Source organism: Somniosus microcephalus, unplaced genomic scaffold (genome assembly GCF_052327205.1).
Source record: "Somniosus microcephalus isolate GS21.2 unplaced genomic scaffold, FLI_Smic_1.0 scaffold373, whole genome shotgun sequence".
NCBI classification, from domain to species: Eukaryota; Metazoa; Chordata; class Chondrichthyes; order Squaliformes; family Somniosidae; genus Somniosus; species Somniosus microcephalus.
Window position 1 is genome coordinate 34,367 of NW_028225560.1, and position 20,547 is coordinate 54,913.

Below are 20,547 nucleotides of genomic sequence, written 5' to 3' on the forward strand. Positions count from 1 at the left end.
CTTATCCAGGAGAGCTCGAAAATTTAACTTGTCCAGGAGAGCTCGAAAGTTTAATTTGCCCAGGAGAACTTGAAAACTTAATTTGCCCAGGAGAACTTGAAAACTTAATTTGCCCAGGAGAACTTGAAAACTTAATTTGCCCCGGAGAACTTGAAAACTTAATTTGCCCAGGAGAACTTGAAAACTCTTCTTTTCTTTTTACTCCTTATCTTGTCCAGGAGAACTCGAGAGTTTATATGATCCAGAAGAGCTCGAAAGTTTATTGGTACAAACCAGGAGAACTTGAGAGCTTAACTTGTCCAGGGGAACTTGAGAGTATCTTATCCAGGAGAGCTCGAAAGTTTATTATCCAGGGGAGCTCAAGTTTCTTATCCAGGGGAGCTCGAAAGTTTATTGATACCAAAACCGAAGAGTTCAAGAGTTTATTTTGTCCAGGAGAACTCGAGAACTTAACTTGCCCAGGAGAGTAGCAAAACACAGTGGGGGTCTTCTTCCTAGGGGACCCGAGAACCAAACACAGAAACACAGGGGGGAGTCCTCTTCCTAGGAGACCAAACATTTGCCCAAGAGTGCTCGAGAGTTTATCGGTACAAAATAGGACAACTTGAAAGTTTAACTTGCCCAGGAGAACTTGAAAACTTAATTTGCCCAGGAGAACTTGAAAGTTCACTTGAAAGTTTAACACCATGAAGGCCCAGGAGACTTGAAAGTTCACTTGAAAGTTTAACACCATGAAGGCCCAGGAGACTTGGAAGTTTAACACAATGAGGGTCCAGTAGACTTGAAAGTTCACTCGAAAATTTAACACAACGAAGGTCCAGGAGGCTTGAGAGTTCACTTGAGAATTAAACACTGTAGAGGCCCAGGAACCTAGAGAGTTCACTTGAGAATTTAACACAATGAAGGAGGCTCGAAAGTTTAACACAATGAAGGCCCAGGAGACTTGAGAGTTGACTCAAAAATTCAACACAACGAAGGCCTAGGAGACTTGAAAGTTCACTTGAGAATTTAACAACGACGGCCCAGGAGACTTGAAAGTTTACTCGAAATTTTAACACAATGAAGGCCCAGGAGACTTGAAAGTTTTACTTGAAAGTTTAACACAACAGGAGGCCCAGGAAACTTGAAAGTTCACTTGAGAATTTAACATAGGACACTTGAAAGTTCACTCGAAAATTAACACAGTGGGGGTCTTCTTTCTAGGAGACTCAAAAATTAAACACAAAGACACAGCGGGGAGTCTTCTTCCTAGGAGACCAAATAATTGCCCAAGAGAGCTCGCGAATTAACTTGAGAGTTTCAAACCTTGGCTGGTTGGTTTCTGCTGGGTCCATGTATGCCTCAGTCCTACTGTCACGGGGCCGTGCATTCACGGGGCCGTTTTGCTAGGGTTACGGTAGTGGACCCAAGCGCAGGAAACCTATCCAAGGACTCGAGACCGGGTAGAACTCGAAAGATGCTTCCTTGAGACTCGAGAACATAGAAACAGGGTAACACTCGAGAGGAGATTCACTTGAGACTCAAAAACACAGAGACATGGTAACACTCGAAAGGAGATTCAGTTGAGACTCGAAAACACAGAGAGACTCGAGAACGCCAGAGACACAGCAAGAGCTGTTACTTGCAGGCAGGCGAACCCAGGACTGAGCACAGAGGACAGGAAACAGGAACTGGACCGAACCAACTTTATTAACTAGCCTAATTTACTCTGATGAGAACAATTACTCGAGAAACAGGTGAGGAGAGGGGCCCAAAGGCACAGCAGCAGCGCACCAAAGCCTCAAAAACCGCCCTCAGGCGGCGAGCAGAGGGAAGTGCCGCTGAAGCCATTACAGGCTGCACTCTGCGCGTTTCCCTTTCTTCCCCACTGACGCTGCTCATCCCTTGAACAATGGCTGCGCTCTGTGCATTTTCCTTCGCGCCTCTCTGTCTTCTCCCGTCAACGCCGTTCGGTCCTGAACACCGGCTGCGCCCTGTGCGCTCTACCCTCTCCTTCTCCCATCGACGCCGTTCGGTCCTGAACACCGGCTGTGCCCTGTGCGCTTTACCCTCTCTCTTCTCCCGTCGACGCCGCTCGGTCCTGAACACCGGCTGCGCCCTGTGATGCTCTACCCTCTCTCTTCTCCCGTCGATGCTGCTTGGCCTTTTCTGTGCCATCGGTCGGCTCTAGCCGCCGCTGTCCGGGAAGGGTCTGCGCCGTACCTGTTGCCAGCCCGTTTTGCTGGACCACCGTGACTGGAGAACCAAGCCCAGCTCTCAACAGCCTCCCCTGCGAAGGTCAAATCTCTGCTGGATGACTGGGCGGTTGCTCGTGGTCGACGCCCGTGCTTCTGGCCTCAACTTTCTTCCACTGTTCTCCAGGAGCGAATGTCTGGGAGGTAATGCAGAGTTGCAGGTAGGTTCGAACCTGCCTTGTCGCCAATGTTAGATCCGTGTATTTTGATGTTGTGTGTCCTTCAATAACTAGACACGAGACTGCAGGGAACAATCAACAGGTAGTTACTGGATGAGGGTTACTCTAAAACTAAACGTACAGATCCCCACTCAGGGTTTATATACAGGTGTGGTCACTGCCGGTACTACAGTATACAGGAGCTGTAAAAAGTAGTTCTCCCCTTAAAGGTACATACACTACACAACCAACATCACTAAAAATAGATTATCTGGTTATTATCACATTGTTGTTTGTGGGACTTTGCTAAATGGCAAAATGGCTGCTGCGTTTCCTTCCTTACAACAGTAACTGCACTTCAAAAATATGTCATTGGCTGTAAAATGTCCTGAGATCGTGAAAGGTGCTATATAAATGCAAGTCAATGGCTCATAGTTTGCGATCAGCGGCCAAGCAAAGGCGTTCACCGCTGGCCCCGAAGTAAGCTTCGCACAAAAAGTGAATGACAGACCGCAACTTCAGGATTGCGCTGTTAGGCTGCGCACCTGCTAAATCCTGAAGTTGCGGTCAGTGTCAAAGGCAAAATGACGGCGTGCGCTGCCAGTTCGCCGTCATCCATACTGCAAATTTCGGGCCATTACTTCTTGCTTTACCTGATCGGCTTAATCTGAATTGCCAACTATCTGCATGTTGTACAGTTTGAACAGTGTGCTGATTAAATATCGGTCTGTTGAGTAAATGTGCAAATTCAGTTTTGGCAGCAAGCCAGCATTTGGTGTCTCTGAGTTCCAGGGCTACGGGTAGTCAGTGCAGGTTAAAGCATTCCAGCGAGACTGTTGACACTTCGAGAGCCTTTAAACTAAAGCAAGTTACAGTCAGCAGTACCCAGTTTACTTTGCTTGTCTACAGCCTGGCTGTAACTCTCCTGTTCAGGAGCGAGCTTTGTGCATGTTAGGAAACAACACGGTCAGAGCTGTCTGCCAAATGTTACAGATTTAAATGTTAGTGAATGTGGAGAGCGGAATCTCAATTCGCTCGCATTGAATTTAAGGTTAGGTAGTTTTGGAAAATAATCAGGGGATTCAACAAAACCCGAGCGCTTTGCAAACCAGATTTGACACCACACTTCCCTCTCCACTTCATTGAAATCCATTTCCACCCTAATCGCAACCATGTCCCCCCTTATCTCTCCCCTACATTGCCCTATGTAGCCTGACAGCACTTTGAAATTCTTCATTATCACGATCACACTCCAGGGCTTTCTGAAATAATTCAATGTCTTCTGATTTTTTGCCATCAACCTGGTGTTTTAGCCCCAATATACCAAAGGCTACACTGTCTCTTGAATATTTATTCATTCGATCTTTAGCAATTTGTTTCAATGTTTTGCGGCATTTCTCATTCTTCCTGCTGTTAACTTTGAATTTTAAGCATTCCTTCAAATGATGAATGGCATTCAGCTGGGATCCCTTCTCATACAGCTGGTAGAATCCATAGTTCCAATGTATTAATTGTTTATTCAAAAGGTTGTAATCTTTATTTCTAAGCAGGTTGGCATAGATATCATGGCTTTGGAATATTCTCCAGATTTTGCCAGGATTTCTGCCAAATGAAGTATTGTAAAAATAAGCGAGGGTTTCTGATCAAACACAATTTGGAAATGGTACTTGCAAAGCTCAATCAATTTTCTGCTGTCTTCACGAGCAAAGTACTGACAAGGTTTTCTCTGCAGTGCAATCAGCTTAGTTTTGTAACATAAGCCGATCTGGTGGTGAAGGAGTGCAGAAGATGGTTTAACCTTCAGTGCCTTTTTCAATAGCTGTACTGTTATATCCGAGTAGTAAGGTCCAATAACTACGATAAGTGAGACTTCAGGAACTCAGAACTTTACTTTTAATTACACAGAATAAGGAGAGAACAGAGCTCTTACATAGGCATGCAATTGTAATTCTACTGCACGAGCAAAACATGGAGGATCCTATGAGTCATTCCCAGAATGCAATGTTACCTTAATACTAGTAAATATAATCCCTTAGCATTTGTCTCCCTCTGGTGGATAACTTAAGCATTACATCCGAGATTACTATATGTACGGAATATTCAACAAATCCTTGTTTTCTTAAAGCTTTGGCTGCATACTGGATTATATATGGATCATCAGGAGACTTCAGCAGCTCTTCTTCAAGTAATCTGTAGCATAGAGCCAACATGATCTTGACGAAAGAGTCATTTGGGTTCAGTGCTAATGCGCGGTGTAACTGCTTCACTACCTTGCAGTGTTCAGGATGCTGTGGGTATCCAAAGGTTTCTTTAAGTCAAAACAGAGCAGTTGCATAAGCTGCATTCCATTCAATGTCATCAGGATCCCCCTCCAGAGCCTTCTCAATACATTCATTTGCCTCTTCATAATATCTCCTGCCAAATTTCAACAGTGCCCAACCCTTTTCCCCGTATACTTCAGGTATCAGTGCTGTATACCGAGAGCCATCAGTAAATTGTTGACAGATCCTCTCCAGCTTGTCGAGGTAGGATTCAGCCTCTGCCAGTTCTCCCATGTGATAATATACCCAGGCATAGTTTCCATAGGTGATGATGATCCATTTTTCAATTTCAAATTCGTGATTCTTCCTCAGAATCTCTTCAGAGTCCCATAAATTATTGAACAACTCCTCACAGTTGCCTTGCATACAATTTACAAAAGCAAGTAGATTGTAAGGCATGGCTTGATATTTCACAATATCAGACTTTATTGTATAATTTAGTCATTCCTGCAAATCATCCCACTCAACATTTTCCACCTGCAGATTCCACGTGAAGTGATATTGTAGCTGAAGTCATTTCACTTTCAATATCACTGTAAGAAATATGTTTAAATATTTATTAGTTTTGTTACACATTCAGATAGGAATAGTGATGGGAAATGATTACACTCTGGCCAACCTAGGAACTCAGGAATAAGCAGCTCCAAAAAAGCTGACAACTCAAATAACAACCAGAAGCTCAAACACAGGAACAAATGAAAACAACAGACAGGAAAAGAGCAGCTGGACCATGGAGCCTGTCCCATACCGTCATGGTGCACTTTAACAACACAACCCCCATTGCCCCTCCCCACCAGCCAGCCTTGCAGCCTCCCTGAAAATAGGCACAAGTGGGTCACAGCAAAGATCGTCAAAGGCTCAGGCCGCTGATACTAGGGAACTTGCAGCCAGCAGGAATCCAGAGTCGGATCCTGGGATTTTTCTGATTACATGGCTGAGCTACTCACTGCTTTAACCAGATGAGCCATTGGAAAAAACAAACAAATTCAATTGAACAAGGACCTGTATCAGCCATGGCTCAGTGATAACTCTGTCACTTCTGACTCAGATGGTTGTGGGCTTAAATCCCACTCCAGAGACTTGAGCTCAAAATCCAAGCTGCCTCTTCAGCGCTGTACTGAGGGAGTCCTGCACTGGCAGAGGTGCGTTCTTTTGGATGATATTTTAAACTCTCAGGTGAACATGAAAGATCCCATCACAATATTTCATAGAATCATAGAAGTATAGAATGACACAGCGCAGACAGAGGCCATTCGGCCCATCGTGCCTGTGCCGGCTCTTTGAAAGAGCTGTCCAATTCGTCCCACTCCTCTGCTCTTTCTCCATAGCCCTGGAAATTATTCCTCTTCAAGTATTTTTCCAATTCCCTTTTGAAAGTTATTATTGAATCCGCTTCCACCACCCTTTCAGACAGTGCATTCCAACTCACGGTTTAATTTTCTTTTCCCTGAAGTCGCCTCTGGCTCTTTTGCCAATTACCTTAAAACTTTTTCCTCTGGTTACCGGCCCTTCTGCCACTGGAATCAGTTTCTTCTTATTTACTCTATCAAAACCCTTCATGATTTTGAACATTTCTATCAATTCTCCCATTAATCTGCTCTACTCTAAGGAGAACAATTCCAGTTTCTCCAGTCTCTCCATGTTAACTGAAGTCCTTCATTCCCGGTACCATTCCAGTAAATCTCCTCTGCACCCTCTCCAAGGCCTTGCCATGCTTCCGAAAGTGAGGCGGCCCAGAATTGGCCACAGAACTCCAGCTGGGGCCGATCCAGTGTTTTATAAAGGTTTAGCATTTGCCTTTGAACTCTATCCTCCATTTATAAAGCCAAGGATCCCTTTTTATGCCTTTTGAACAGCTTCTCGACTTGTCCTGCCACCTTCAAAGACTTTTGTACGTACACACCAGCTCTCTCTGTTCCTGCACCCCATTTGAAATTGTACCATTTAGTTTATATTGCCTCTCCTCATTCTTCGTACCAAAATTATTCACACTTCTCTGTGTTAAACTTCATCTGCCATGTGCCTGCCCATTTCACCAATCTGTCTGTGTCCTCTTCAAGTCTGTTACTATCCTCCTCACTCTTGACTACATTTCTGAGTTTTGTTTCATCTGTAAACTTTGAAATTATGCCCTGTTTTCCCAAATCCAAGTCATTGATATATATCAAAAAGAGCAGTGGTCCTAATACTGACCCCTGGGCAACACCACTGTACAATTCACACCAGTCTGAAAAATAACCGTTTACTACTACTCTCTGTTTTCTGTCTCTTAGCTCATATCATATCCAAGCAACCCTTTAATCGCATGGGCTTCAATTTTGCTAACAAGTCTATTATGTGGTACTCTATCAAATGCCAGTAATTGCCAGGTTTATCCATCTTCCTTTTTTTAAACAGGGGTGTAACATTTTCAGTGCTTCAGTCCTCTGGCACCACTCCCATATCTAAGAAGGATTGGAAGATTGAGGCCAGAGCCTCCGCAATTTCCATCCTTACATCCCTCAGGAATTTCGGAGGCATCCCATCTGGGCCGGATGACTTTTCTACTTTGAGCACTGCGAACCTTTTAAGTACCCCCTCTTTATCTGTTGTTATCCTATCCAATTTCTCTATTACCTCCTTCTTTATTGTGACATCGGCAGCATCATCTTCTTTAATGAAGACAAATGCAAAGTACTCATTTAGTGTCTCAGCCTCCACAAGAAGATCTAATTTTTGTTCCCTAATGGGCCCAACCCGTTGTTTGACTACCCTTTTAATAGTTATACATTATTAAAAGACCAATCAACACTAGGACATCCCAAAGTGTTTTACAGCCAATGAAGTATCCTTGAAGTGTAGTCACTGTTGCAATGTTGAAAATGTGGCAGCCATTTTGCAAGCAGCAAGCTCCCACAAACAGCAATGTGATAATGACCTGATCATCTGTTTTGTAGTGATGTTGGTTGAGCGTGCCCTGAGCTCCTGACCTTTACCCCCTCTCCGAGCTCCTCTCTCCCCCTGTGAGCTCTTTTCCCCCCTCTCCAAACAGCTTTCGGGGCTTTCTTGCCTCTCTTTGCCTTCCTGCATTCACTGCCCCCCTCCCCCAGTCTCTCCATGTTCTGTCTGACGGTGATAATGGTCAGATTATCTGTTTAAGTGATGTTGGTTAATTGCATCGAGTCTACAGCACAGAAACAGGCCATTCGGCCCAACTGGCCTGTGCTGCTGTTTATGCTCCACACGAGCCTCCTCCCACCCCACTTCATCAAACCCTATCAACCTATCCTTCTATTCCTTTCTCCCTCATGTGCTTATTTAGCTTCCCCTTAAATGTATCTATGGTGCTCCTCTCAACTACTCCTTGTGGTAGAGACTTCTACATTCTACAGGTTTCTCCTGAATCCCCTGTTGAATTTACTGGTCACTATCTTATATTGATGCCCCTAGTTTTGGTCTCCCCCACAAGTGGAAACATATTCTCCTGTTTACCCTGTCAAACTCTTTCATAATCTTAAAGACCTCGAGCAGGTCGCCCAACAGCTTTCTTGTTTCTAGAGAAAAGAGCTCCTGCCTGTTCAGCTTTTCCTGATAAAAAATCCTCCCAATTCTGGTATCATTCTTGTGAATCATTTTTGCACTTTCTCCAGTGCATCTATATCCTTTTTATAATATGGAGACCAGAACTGTCGACAGTTCTCCAAGTGTGGTCTAACCAAGGTTTAATACAAGTTTAATGTACAAGATAAATATTTCCAGGACACCGGGGAGAACGACCCAGCTCTTCTTCGAAATAGTGCCACAGGATCTTTTACATACAACTGAGAGGCCAGATAGGGACTCGCTTTAACTTCTCATCCAAAAGTCAACATCTCCGGCAGTGCAGTCTCCCTCAGTACTGCCCACAACCCACTGTAAGAATTCGCAATAATTTATAGTTCTGAAGATTCATTTTTTTGATTAAAGAATCCCTGGGCGATGTGCTTTTAAATTTCCAGGGATAAAAATGGCTGTCACCACATGGCCGAAGACAAAGGACAATGCTTTGTTTACAAAGCAATTGAATGCTATTAGCATTTGTTTGTATATCGAGTGGATACATCTAAACTGCAGAAGAGACTTTTGTACCTTGAATGGGAAACGTTTAACATTTGAATGGGTTTTAAATCACCCAGCACTGGACAATAGAGCAGTTGTATCTCCCTTTTGTTTCAGCCCAGGGAGCTCCGGAAGACACATTAACCCAGTCTAACCACTTTGAGTTAGCCAATCACAGCTTTCTCTTGTGTATTGGACCCTTTTGGGTGGGGAATTTTGCACACAGCCCTTGCAGGACAGAACAGCAGGGGGGGAGGGGGGGCTCACCATATATAAGATAAGCTGCTGAGAAGCTAGCTCTCTCTTGACTTCCTGGGACCATAGGCGAGCCTCTCTCTCTCTCTCTCTCTCTCTCTCACTTCGCTGGACCACAGGTGAGCAGAGTTTCTGACTCCTCAGCAAAGCAACCTAGTTAAGGAGTTTGGGGGATGGTAATTTAAGGGGCTATTACTAAGATTGTTTAACCAACATTGTAGTCACTTACCCCTCATTTTTGCTGTCTGCCTTACCCCATTTGAAGCAATTTTACTGTAATTACTGTGTGCGTGTGGGATAGTTTGATATTTTGATTATAGTTTCTTTCAGTTAATAAAACTTGATTTTTTTCTCTCATCCAAACTACGTGTCTGTTTTAATATCAATAATTATAAGCCCTGCAGTCAGAACTGGAAGGTGGGGTAGCGATTCAAAACCGTTGTTTTAAAATTGGTTTTACCCTGTCAATCTGGGCATAGTTATGCTCGGCTGAGGTTAGCGAGCGCGACGCAAAGGCTATTGGCCTCCCTGAACCATCACGGAATTTGTGTGACAGTACCACTCCAATGCTGTAGGGTGACGCATCACATGCCAACTGAATCGGTAGTGTTGGGTTGTAGTGGGCCAATACTTCTTTTGAAGTGATTAGGCATTTACATTCCTGAAAGGCACGCTTACACTCATCACTCCATTTCCATGTCACTCCAGTTTGCAGCAGGGCGTTCAGTGGGTGCAGAATTGTAGATAAATTCGGCAAGAACTTATGTTAGTAGTTCACCAACCCAAGGAACGACCTCAGTTGCGACACATTTTCCGGTGCTGGAGCCTTGACTACAGCCTCAATCTTGTCCGGCGACTTATGCAACCCTTCCTCATCAATCATGTGGCCACAATACGAGATTTGTCTCCTGAAGAACTCGCATTTGGGGCGGTTGGCTCGTAGCCCATATTCCTGTAATCTCGTGAGCACCTGCTCCAGGTTGGCAAGGTGTTCATTGTCATTTTCGCCCGTAACCAGGATGTCGTCCAAATAACACTGGGTCCCCGGGATCCCTTGCAGGACTTGTTCCATTGCCCTCTGCCAAATAGCCGGGGCCGATGCTACCCCGAATACCAGTCGATTGTACTGGTAAAGGCCTTTGTGAGTGTTTATCGTGAGGTATTTTCTAGATGCTTCTTCCACCTCCATTTGTAGATACGCTTGGGCCAGATCAATCTTTGTAAAACGTTTCCCTCCAGATAGTGAGGCGAAAATATCTTCTATCCGCGGAAGTGGATACTGTACTGTGTGCAGGACTGGGTTCACAGTCACCTTGAATTCCCCGCAGATGCGAACCTTCTTTGGCTCCCCAGGTGTGCTGCTCAATGCTTTTTTCATTACAGGAACGATGGGTGTGGCCCACTCACTCCAGTCCACCTTGGACAGCACACCCGAACGCTCCAGACTCTCCAGTTCAGCTTCAACGGCTGGGCGGATCGCGTATGGCACCGGTCTGGCCTTGAAAAATTTTGGGTTTGCGTTATCCTCAATCTTTATGGTTGCCTTTACTCCTTTTAGAGTCCGAAGTCCTTGTTGGAACACCTCTTCCGCGTCAGATAGAATTTGTGACAGACGTCCAGGTGCAACGTCATCATCCTTTTTGTCAGTCACAGTTAGCGCCAGAATGGAATGCCAATCCAATTGTATTTTTCAGATCCATTCACGTCCCAATAATGGTGGTCCTCCATATCGTAATATATACATATATAATTTCTGTGTTTCCTTGCCGTTATATTTAACTGGCACCCTTATTTTTTCTCTGGGGTAGACCTTTTGCCCCGTGTATGTCTTCAATACAATGGACGTGTCCTTTAAGGGTATGTGTGAGAATAGCCGCTCATAGTCTCGTCGATTCATGATAGTTAGGGCTGATCCTGTGTCCAATTCCATCTTTACTGGTGATCCTGCTATCATGAGGGTGACCCAAATGGTTCGGTGATCTTCCTTTGCGATCACGTTGTGTAACTTTAGGCAACTTAGTCTCCTGCTCCCGGAGTCCTTATCACTCTCCTGATCTTCCGAACTACTGTCTGTCAGTTTCTTTACTTTCCTGTACTGTTCCTTAGTAGTTCTTGTCGTGTTAGTTTTCTTTCCCGACCTGCAGACTCTTGCTATATGTCCCATTTTTCCGCATTGCCTGCATACTTTGTCCTTAAACCAGCAGTCCTTCTGCTCATGGGTTGTTCTGCCGCAGCGATAGCACTTTTCTGCTCCATACGCCATTTCGTTAGCGCTGTATTCTTGTGGTTTCTGTTGTATTTCCACAGCTCCCCGTGCTGCTGCTTCGTAGGATACTGCCACGCTGAAAGCCTGTTCTAGCGTCAGGTCCTTTTTTGAAAGTAGTCATTTCTGGGTTCCTTCACTCTGGAGCCCGCAGACAAACTTATCCCGCAAGGTGTCTGCCAGTCCTGCTACGAACTGGCAGTGCTTCGATAACTTGTGTAGTTCCGTAAGATAGTCAGCATTGCTCTCATCTTTGTGCTGGTTTCTTTTATGGAACTTGAATCTTTCTGCTATCAGCAGCGGTGTAGGGTTTAGGTGTTCCTGTAAGGTATTAACAATCTCCTCAAAACTTTTCTCCATTGGTTTAGCTGTGGTAATTAAATTCCGCAATAGGCCGTACATACTCGCGCCCATCAAATTCAATAATACCGACGCCCTCTTTCCATCGGCCACCTCATTAGCCTTGCAGTACACTTCAATTCTTTCCACATACGTGGTCCAGTCTTCTACCTCGTTGTCGAAAGCAGTGATGCTGCCACTTTTCGGCATCTTGGGTGATTTAAAATGGCGCCTCCCGCGCTTTTTTTTCTTCCCCAATGGAATAAAATTTCACCTCCCGCGCTTTTCCTTCTTCCCCAACGGGATAAAATGGCGCCTCCCGCGCTTTTCCTTCTTCCCCTTGCTGCCGCGCTGCTCCTAGCATTCTACGGGGTAATGGTGGTGACCCGCAGCTTCGGCGCATCTCGCTTTCCTTCCCCCCCGTTTATTTTCTCTCCGCTGTCCGATTCTTGAGCACCGACTGCGCCCTGTGCGCTCCACCCTCTCTCTCTCTTGTTTTCTTTTCCCAGCGACGCTGCGCGGCTCGTTTTGTAGAGCCGCTCGATCGAGCTTGAGCCCGCTGCAGTCCGGAAGGGTCAGCACACTACCTGCTACCAGCATGATTTGCTGGAACACTTTAACTGGGGAGCCAAGCACAGCTCTCCACAGTCTCTCCCGCAATTCTCTGAACACCGATGAATTCTTTGGGTGGTTGCCCGCGGTCGATGCCCGTTGCTCAGACTATGACCTCCAAGAACCCTCGTCTCAGGGCGAGATCCCCGTGAGATGATGCCACACTGCAGGTGAGTTCGAAGTTACTCGTCGCCACTGTAAAGTCCATGCCTCAATAATACACGGACTTCGGGAGAACAGTTTAACAGGTACTTTACTGAACAGGAGGGCACTCTTTTGTTTGGACCCAACAAAAGAAAAAAAAAAAAAATTGGACTGTAAATAAACAAAAGTTCAACTAAAACTTAACAAATCAAATAAAAATTTGGTTTTCCAGGTTGATGATGCACTCCAGTCCCCGCAGCGCCCACCGCTCGCGGAAATACTCAAGCGTGCCGGCGGACACCGCGTGCTCCATCTCCAGGGCCACCCAGGCACGAACATGGCCGCGGAAGAGAGGCAGGCAATCCGGCCGGACGACCCCCTCGACTGCCCACTGCCTGGACCAATTGATGGCTCTTTTAGCCAGGCCCAGGAGCAGGCCTACAAGGAGGTCCTCCAACCTGCCCACTCCCCTCCGCACCGGGTGACCGTAGATCAAGAGCGTGGGACTGAAGTGCAACCAAAAATCGAGGAGCAGCCCCTTCAAGTAGTGAAAGAGGGGCTGCAACCTCTCACACTCGACATAAACGTGAAACACGGACTGCTCCAGGCCGCAAAAAATGCAGGCGGCCTGGGAGTCCGTGAACCTACTTAAAACCATATTGCACGGGACCGCTCCGTGCAACACCCCCCAGGCCAAGTCCCTGATGGAACAAGGGAGGACTCCCGCGTAGAGAGCCCTCCATTGGGGACCTCCGCCTCCGCCGGTCGGCAAGACGCCACGCCTAGGCGTGTCCGGACAGTAGACGAAGATGGCAAAGTGGAGAGTGTGCAGGAGCAGCCCGTACAGGAAACCCCTCTGCGCGGAATGAAAAGGCACGGAGGGTATTTCCTCGAGAAGGCTCAAGTTGTGAGGTGTCGGTTCCCGAGGGGAGTTTCGGGGCCGGGCGCCGATGAGGAATTCCGTCCGAACGGGGGTAAGCTCGGACGGGATCGCCCCATGTGCTTGAGCCGCCTCAATACACCTAGTGGAGTCGGGGCCCAGTGCCACTTTCACCGACTCGATGGCTTCGACCGCGAGCCGGACATTAGCCCAGGACAGGCGCCGCGCCAGCTCCTCCGGTGCCATCCAGCCCGCTCCTCCGCCATCGAGCAGGTCCCCGACTCTGGTCACCTTGCCAGGCACAGCCCTGCCCTCCGCCAGCCGCCCGAACCCGCGGTCGTGGAGGTGCGGATTCCTGAGCAGCGGCTCCCGAAGGAGAGCCGCCGCTCCTGACGGGGGAGTGCTCCGCCTGGAAGCGATGTAGTTCCAAACCCATAGCAGTTCCTGGTAGAAGACAGGCAGCTCCTGCAGGCCGGCACGCCTGCAGCCCACTTTCACAAACAGGAGCTGTGTGTCGTAATTGAGGCCGTGCAACTGGCGGAAGAAATACGTCGCCAGCGCACACCATCTCGGAGGATTCTCGATGTACAGGTATCTCTGCAGTGTCTGAAGACAGAAAGTCGCAGCCTGGGTGCGAAGGCACACCAGCGCCTGACCGCCCTCCCACGCGGGAGACTCAGAACCACGGCAGCGACCCAGTGCTTCCTTTTGTCCCAGAAGAAGTCGATGAGCTTCTTCTGCATCTTGGCGACAAACGCAGGGGGAGGGATCAAAGGGACCAACCGGTACCACAACATGGCAGCCACCAGCTGGTTTATGACCAGCACTCGACCCCTGTAGGACAACACTCGGAGCAGTCCTGTCCAGCGTCCTAGGCGAGCGGTGATTTTTGCTTCCAGCTCTTGCCAGTTCGCCGGCCAGGCGTCCTCGGCAGGGCTAAGGTAGACTCCCAAATAGAGGAGGTGCGTGGTGCTCCAGGTGAAAGGCCTGAACTCCTCCGGCAGGGAGTCCACCCGCAACTGACCCACCAGGAGTCCGGAACATTTCTCCCAGTTGATCTTGGCGGAGGATGCGTCCGAGTAAATCTGCTGGCATTCCCGCATCCTCCGCAAGTCAGCGGGATCCGTGACCGTGAGGAGCACGTCATCGGCGTAAGCCGAGAGGACAACCTCCACGCCCGGCCCTTGCAGAGCCAGTCCCGTCAACCTCTTCCGCAAGAGGCGCAGGAAAGGCTCCACGCAAACGGCATATAACTGACCGGACATGGGGCACCCCTGACGCACCCCCCTCCCGAAGCGATGGGGCACCGTCAAGGACCCATTAAATTTAATCAGACACTCCGCGGCGGCGTACAGAAGTCGGATCCGGGCGACAAAATGCGTCCCGAACCCGAATGCGCGCAGAGTCCCGAAGAGATACTATTGATCCACCCTGTCGAACGCCTTCTCCTGATCCAGGGAAAGGAAGGCGACCGACAGACCAGCCCTCTGGGAGTGGTGGACCAGGTCCCGGACCAGATGGATGTTATCGTGGAAGGTCCGGCCCGGGACCATGTAGGGCTGGTCGGGGTGGATCATGTGGGCCAGCACGGTGCCAAGGCGAGCAGACATGGCCCTGGCAAAGATTTTATAGTCCGTGCTGAGGAGGGAGACCGGGCGCCAGTTCTTAAGGAGGCGGAGATCGCCCTTCTTAGGCAGCAGGACAATGACCGCCCTGCGCCAAGAGAGGGGCATCTCCCCGGTCGCCAAACTTTCCCCCAGGACCCACGCGTAGTCGCCCCCCAAGACGTCCCAGAACGCCCTGTGGAACTCCACGGTCAGCCCGTCCAGCCCCGGGGACATTCCCCTGGAGAGCTGGCAGAGGGCACCGGTCAGCTCCGCCAGACTTAGCGGAGCGTCCAGTTTTTCGGCGCCCTCTGGGCTGACCTTCGGCAGGTCCTCCCACAAAACTCTGCGCGCATCCTCGCTGGACGGATCCGGAGAGAACAGAGCCCCGTAATAGGCGCAGGTCTCCGCGCTGATTCCCTCCGGATCCGAGACCAGAGATCCGTCGTCGGCCAGCAGCCCCAAGAGCTGCTTACGGAACCCCCGTCTTTTTCCAGCGAGTAGAAGAAGGGGGAACCACGGTCCAGGTCCCGCAGGAGCTGGATCCGCGACCTCACGTACGCGCCTCGGGACCCGACGAGCTGCAGGTCCTTCAGCGCGCCCTTCTTCTCTTCGTACACCTTCCGCAAGGCCGGGTCCTCGACGACCTGACCGAGACGGGACTCCAGGTCTAGCACCTCCTTCTCCAACCGCCCTACCCGGACTTCCCGCCTCTTGGTCGACCCCTTCGCGTACTCCTGACAGAAGAGACGGACGTGAGCCTTGCCCACGTCCCACCATAGCCTCAAGGAGGGGAAGCCCCCCAGCTTCCTTCTCCAGTCGGCCCAGAACCGACGAAATGAATCCCGGAACAGCGCATCCGCCAGCAGCAGGTTGTAAAAATGCCAATACGCGGACCCCCCCCCATGCGCGCAGCGGAGCGAGCTCCGCCCACAGCAGGTGGTGGTCCGTGCATGGCACCGGCCGCATGGAAGCCGCCAGAACGCAGGAGACGTACGCCCGGGAAATGTAGAGGCGGTCGATTCTGGACCTTCCTCCCCCAGACCTCACGCTAGTGAAGGCGCTGGAGTCGGGGTGGAGATTTCGCCAGACGTCCACCAAGTCGAAGGACCCGACCAGGTCCCTCAACTTCTCCATCGCCGCCGGGCTTCGCGGGGCACCTGAATGGTCCCTCGCCTCGAGGGTGCAGTTAAAATCCCCCCCGAGGATGACGCACTCGCCCGCGTTGACGGAGCCCAAAAGCGCACTTGCTGCGCACCGGTCTGAGGGGCGTACACGTTCACTAGATGGAGCGGCACGCCCCCCAGGTGAACAGTGACCTGGAGCAAGCGGCCTGGCATGTGCTCCTTGACCCCCAAGATGTCCGGCTGAAAATGCGGGGCCAGCAAGATAGCCACCCCGCTGGAATTGTTGGAGAGGTGACTCATGCTGACCCCTCCTTGCCACTCCAGGAGCCACGTGGATTCGTCTCCTGGAACGGTGTGGGTTTCTTGCAGGAAGCACACCGCATACTTCCCGTCCCGAAGGACCGAGAAGTTATTGAATCTGCGGCGCGCCTCCCTGCTGCCGTTGATGTTGAGGCTAGCTTTGGTTATCTTCATGTCAGAAGCATAGTGCAACCTCTACCTACACCTAACGGGGGGAGGGAGTGCAGCCGCTGGTCAGCCGCCACTTCCTCAGCAGCCCAATGAGAAACGTTCTGAGCCGACGCAGCTCGAGCGGGTCCACGCCCTCGTCCGCGCCCATAATTTTAACGGTGGCGCGGACGGACACGATGAGCAGTGCCAGTTCCGACCACCTGTCGAGGGCCAGCCGGACCTTATTGTGCCGACCCTGGCACGTGGCCATAAAGTCCCGGAGTTCCCTTACGGGAATGAGGAGAGACTCGGCGAGGGGCATGAGTTCATCCAGCGCCTCGTCGACGGTGGAGACCAAATCGTCCTCCGTGCCCATCACCGAGTTCCCATCCTCCTCCAGGGGGTCGTCACCAGCGGCTGACCCATCCGTCGCGCAGTGCGCAGCGAACGGCTCGGCCGCACCAGCCGGCCCCGCCTCCGTCCGGATCCCACCCCCAGGATTGGCGGCAGAGGATTCCTCCCTGGGCTCCTCTAGGGGCGCCGGGCCAGAAGACGGCGGCGGTTCAGAGCTCCCCTCCGCCCCAGACGCCGGAATGACCGGAGAAACCGGGGAGAGAACAATTCCCAGCTCCTCTAGTATGTCCGGCACCAGAGACGCAGCCAGGGGGCCATCCTCCTCCCCGCCACCAACCTCTGACCCAGCGGGTGGGGTGTCTTGAATTAAAACCTCGGCCAGGTCGAGCAGCCCCTGGGAGATGTCCGGGTCGCATTGGGCGAGCTCATTTTCTTCAAACTCGCCCAACCCAGACCCCAGGCCGCCCGACCCGGCGAGGGGTAACGGCACAGATAAAATGTCAATTTCCGCAAGTTGATCCACGACCCCCACCACGGGCAGGGTCTCATCCCCATCCCCGGGAGGCACGTGCCGGACAGACACATCTGCCTCAGCCTCCCGAGGGACAGGCGACACCTGCCGATCGCTGGTGATGATGACAGCGGGGGGGGTGGCGCAGTACCCGCGGCGGGCGACGACTCCCCCTGCCCGGAGGGACCTTCCTCCTCCCGGTCCTCCTCCTCTTCCAGGGGGTCGTGCCTTCTTTTTAGCACGGAGGGAGCGAGGGAGACCTCCATGTCTGCAGAGGCCTCCTCCTCTGCTCCCTCCAGCGGAGCAGGTTTGTCGGGTTCCTCGGGCCCGAGCCCGGCCGCAGGTATTGGCGTTACCGCTACGGCGTTTGCGGCCACAGGCTCGGGCACGAGGCCCCTCCCACTCGCGTCTGCCCCGATCAACTCCGCGAGGAGCGCGGGTGTCAGGGGCTCTAAGTTTAAGGGCCAGCCCTCCACGGGGGGACCCACCCTGAGGTGTTTTGATTTTCGCCGCGCCTTCCTTCCGCCCGGATGCGCTCCCTCCCCCCCGCTGGAGGCCTTGGTGGCATCGGCCTCTGACCGCGCATCGGTTGCTCGGGATGCGCCGACAGACCCGGGGGGATGAGCGGCGGCGGCGCCAGCCTTGGCCGCACTAGATGACCTGGCGGCCTTGGAGGCGGGGCAGTTTTTTCTGATGCGCCCCACCTCCTTGCAGGCGTGGCACCGCATACCATCTGACGTCCAGAAGACGCGATAGGCGGTTCCCTCGTGGAGGATGACGAAAGCCCCGTCGGTGTCCTCCTCCCGCGCCAGCTGAATAAAGAGCTGGCGCCGGAAGGAGAAGACGTGGCGAAGGCTGGCTTCCCGGAAGCCGAGCGGGATGGGTGTGACCCCGACCTCACCTCCCCGAGTTGGCGTAAGTTGGGGAGGAGGAGCTCACCAGGCTCAAAGGGCGGGATGTTAGAAATAACCACCCTCTGCGCAGTGGCCTCAAGGGGGTCCACCGGCAGGAAGGTCCCGCCCACGGTGAGCACCTTGGCGACGGCCAGGGACACCGCCCGCTCCGACCCCAGGAAGAACACAGCCTTCCCATACATTTTTGAGGCGGCGAGGATGGTTGAAGGGCTGACAACCCCAGCCATAGCCTTTACACATGCCTCAATTGTCATTGTGGGGTGGGTGTAGCTCTTCACCCCAAGCTTTTTGGTTATTAGTGAGAAAGGTGACGGGACGGCAGAAGCAGCGGGAGCAGCCGTGGCTGTGGCTGCCACCGCCGCATAAGACCTAGCTGGCCCTGCCACCGGCGATGAAGCAGACGCCATTATGGGGCGTTTTTTTTAAAAAGAGCTACACTCACCCCAAGTCACAGGCCTGAAGGTGTTAATGGCCTCGGATTATTTTAAAGTCCTCCCTTGAGCAGAGGGAGCTGTTAAATTGAAGGCACAGCTCTCCCCCTTATTGATTGGAATTGGGAGAGGGGCCTTCTCCCCTCTGCTCAAGTGGCAATCAACAAAAAGATTAATAGAGGTGCCTCTTGAGAGAGAGAGCAGAGAGAGACAAAGAGAGAGAGAGAGGGGGGGTGGGAAGGAGAGAGGCCGCAAGTGCAGGGTTGCCACTCAGGATGGTGGGTGGGTGGGTGTCGGCAGGGGTGCACTCTCCGATGGAATAAACAAAGTCTCTGTTGGTGGTCTTCTGGCAGGGGGAGAAGATGTCTTCACCTGGGAAAGCTGGAGATGCCCAGACTCAGTCCTGCACCAGGTCTTAATGATGTTTAATGGAAATTAACCACTTCACCTAGGCAGCTCCAGCTGTCCCAGGCCAGGCAATAGAAGGGGCTGTTTGATAGTGGTGTGTGTGGCCTAGTGTTCTACAAGAGCCACACACACACACAGACACCCCTTGGTGTTCCGGTCTTCTTTCCTCCCCCCACCTACAGTACAAAGTCTTTTGGAGAGTGCACCAAATAACACCCACCTGCAGATGTTCAGTGAAGATGTTATCCTTCCCTCCTTCCAAGCAGTTGATGGTGGGTGTTGGTTGTTGCTTCTCTCCCCTCTCTCCCTCTCCTGGAATGGAGGCCAATTTGGGGAGGCAGTGGTGGAAAGGCCTCTCCTCTGGTCGGTGTTGGCCTCCTTTTTCCCTCTCCTCTCCTCTGTCCTCTCTCCCCAGGCACCTCAGTAGTTGTTGTTGTAGTTGTTGTTGTGGTAGTGGTGGTCTGTGGTTTCTCCTTCTCCTCCTCTCCCTGGTCAGGAGACCACCACTTTCCACTCTCCTGGTTTGGCTGCTCCTTCTCCTCCTGCTGACTGAGGCAGCTCTAACAGGAGGGCAACGTCAGACTGAAATACAGAAGCCTGCTAGGGCCTTTTATACAGGGGTGGTCACTGCCGGTACTGCAGTCTAAAACCAGTTCTTCCCTTAAAGGTACATACATAACAGATCCTGGATTATGTAATGATTCACGTGTTGTTCTGAACTTGCTGTGTGAATATTGGTTGCTCTGTTGATATTATATTCTGCTGCATAGGAACAATGGCTGAACTTCATAAAATAATTCATTGAATGTTAAGTGGGTGGAATTATGATGATAGCGGAGCGATGAGATAATTTCCATGAACTGTACCCCAGGTGTACAGACACCAACTTACTTTCTGTAGTAAGTGGAGTGGAAATTGGACCATGCAGAACCTGTTTTTTTGGGTACATAATGAGGGCAAAAAGCATCAATTTCCCAGCGCTGTCTCTCATGTACCCAAGTGTGCCTGAAATACATCCGCGCCATTGGGTCGATGATATTCAGGCATTCCTGATGGCTGCCTAAAACAGGCATTAGGCCCCCTGCATATGTTAATGAGGGAACTCGCCCCTGTTTCAGGAACTCGCCTGGAAATTCATCAGCGCTGAACGGAGCAGGCATTGGGGCCATGGAAGCCATCTTAGTCCAACCCACTTCTGCCCATACCTTATAACATCTTCACACCACCCACAAAACCTGAGAGGCTGAGACTGCAAGAGGAACAGAATTTCCAATTTCCCAATAGACACTCACATTTGAAGATTAACCAGAATGATACCAGGGCTTAAAAGGTAAAATTATAAAGACACGTTGAATAAACTTGTTTGGTACATGCTTGAGTTTAGAAAGTTGTGGGAAGATCTAATTGACATGTTTAAAATGATAATGGGATTCGATCGGGTCGATACAGAGAAACTATTTCCTCT

At 50.7% G+C, this 20,547-nt stretch overlaps 1 pseudogene; it reads right to left on the minus strand.

The window, feature by feature from the left end:
• The window catches only part of LOC147081785 (interferon-induced protein with tetratricopeptide repeats 5-like), a 51,410-nt pseudogene extending 31,150 nt beyond the window's left edge, over positions 1–20,260 (minus strand).
• Positions 20,261–20,547: the final 287 nt, after the last annotated feature.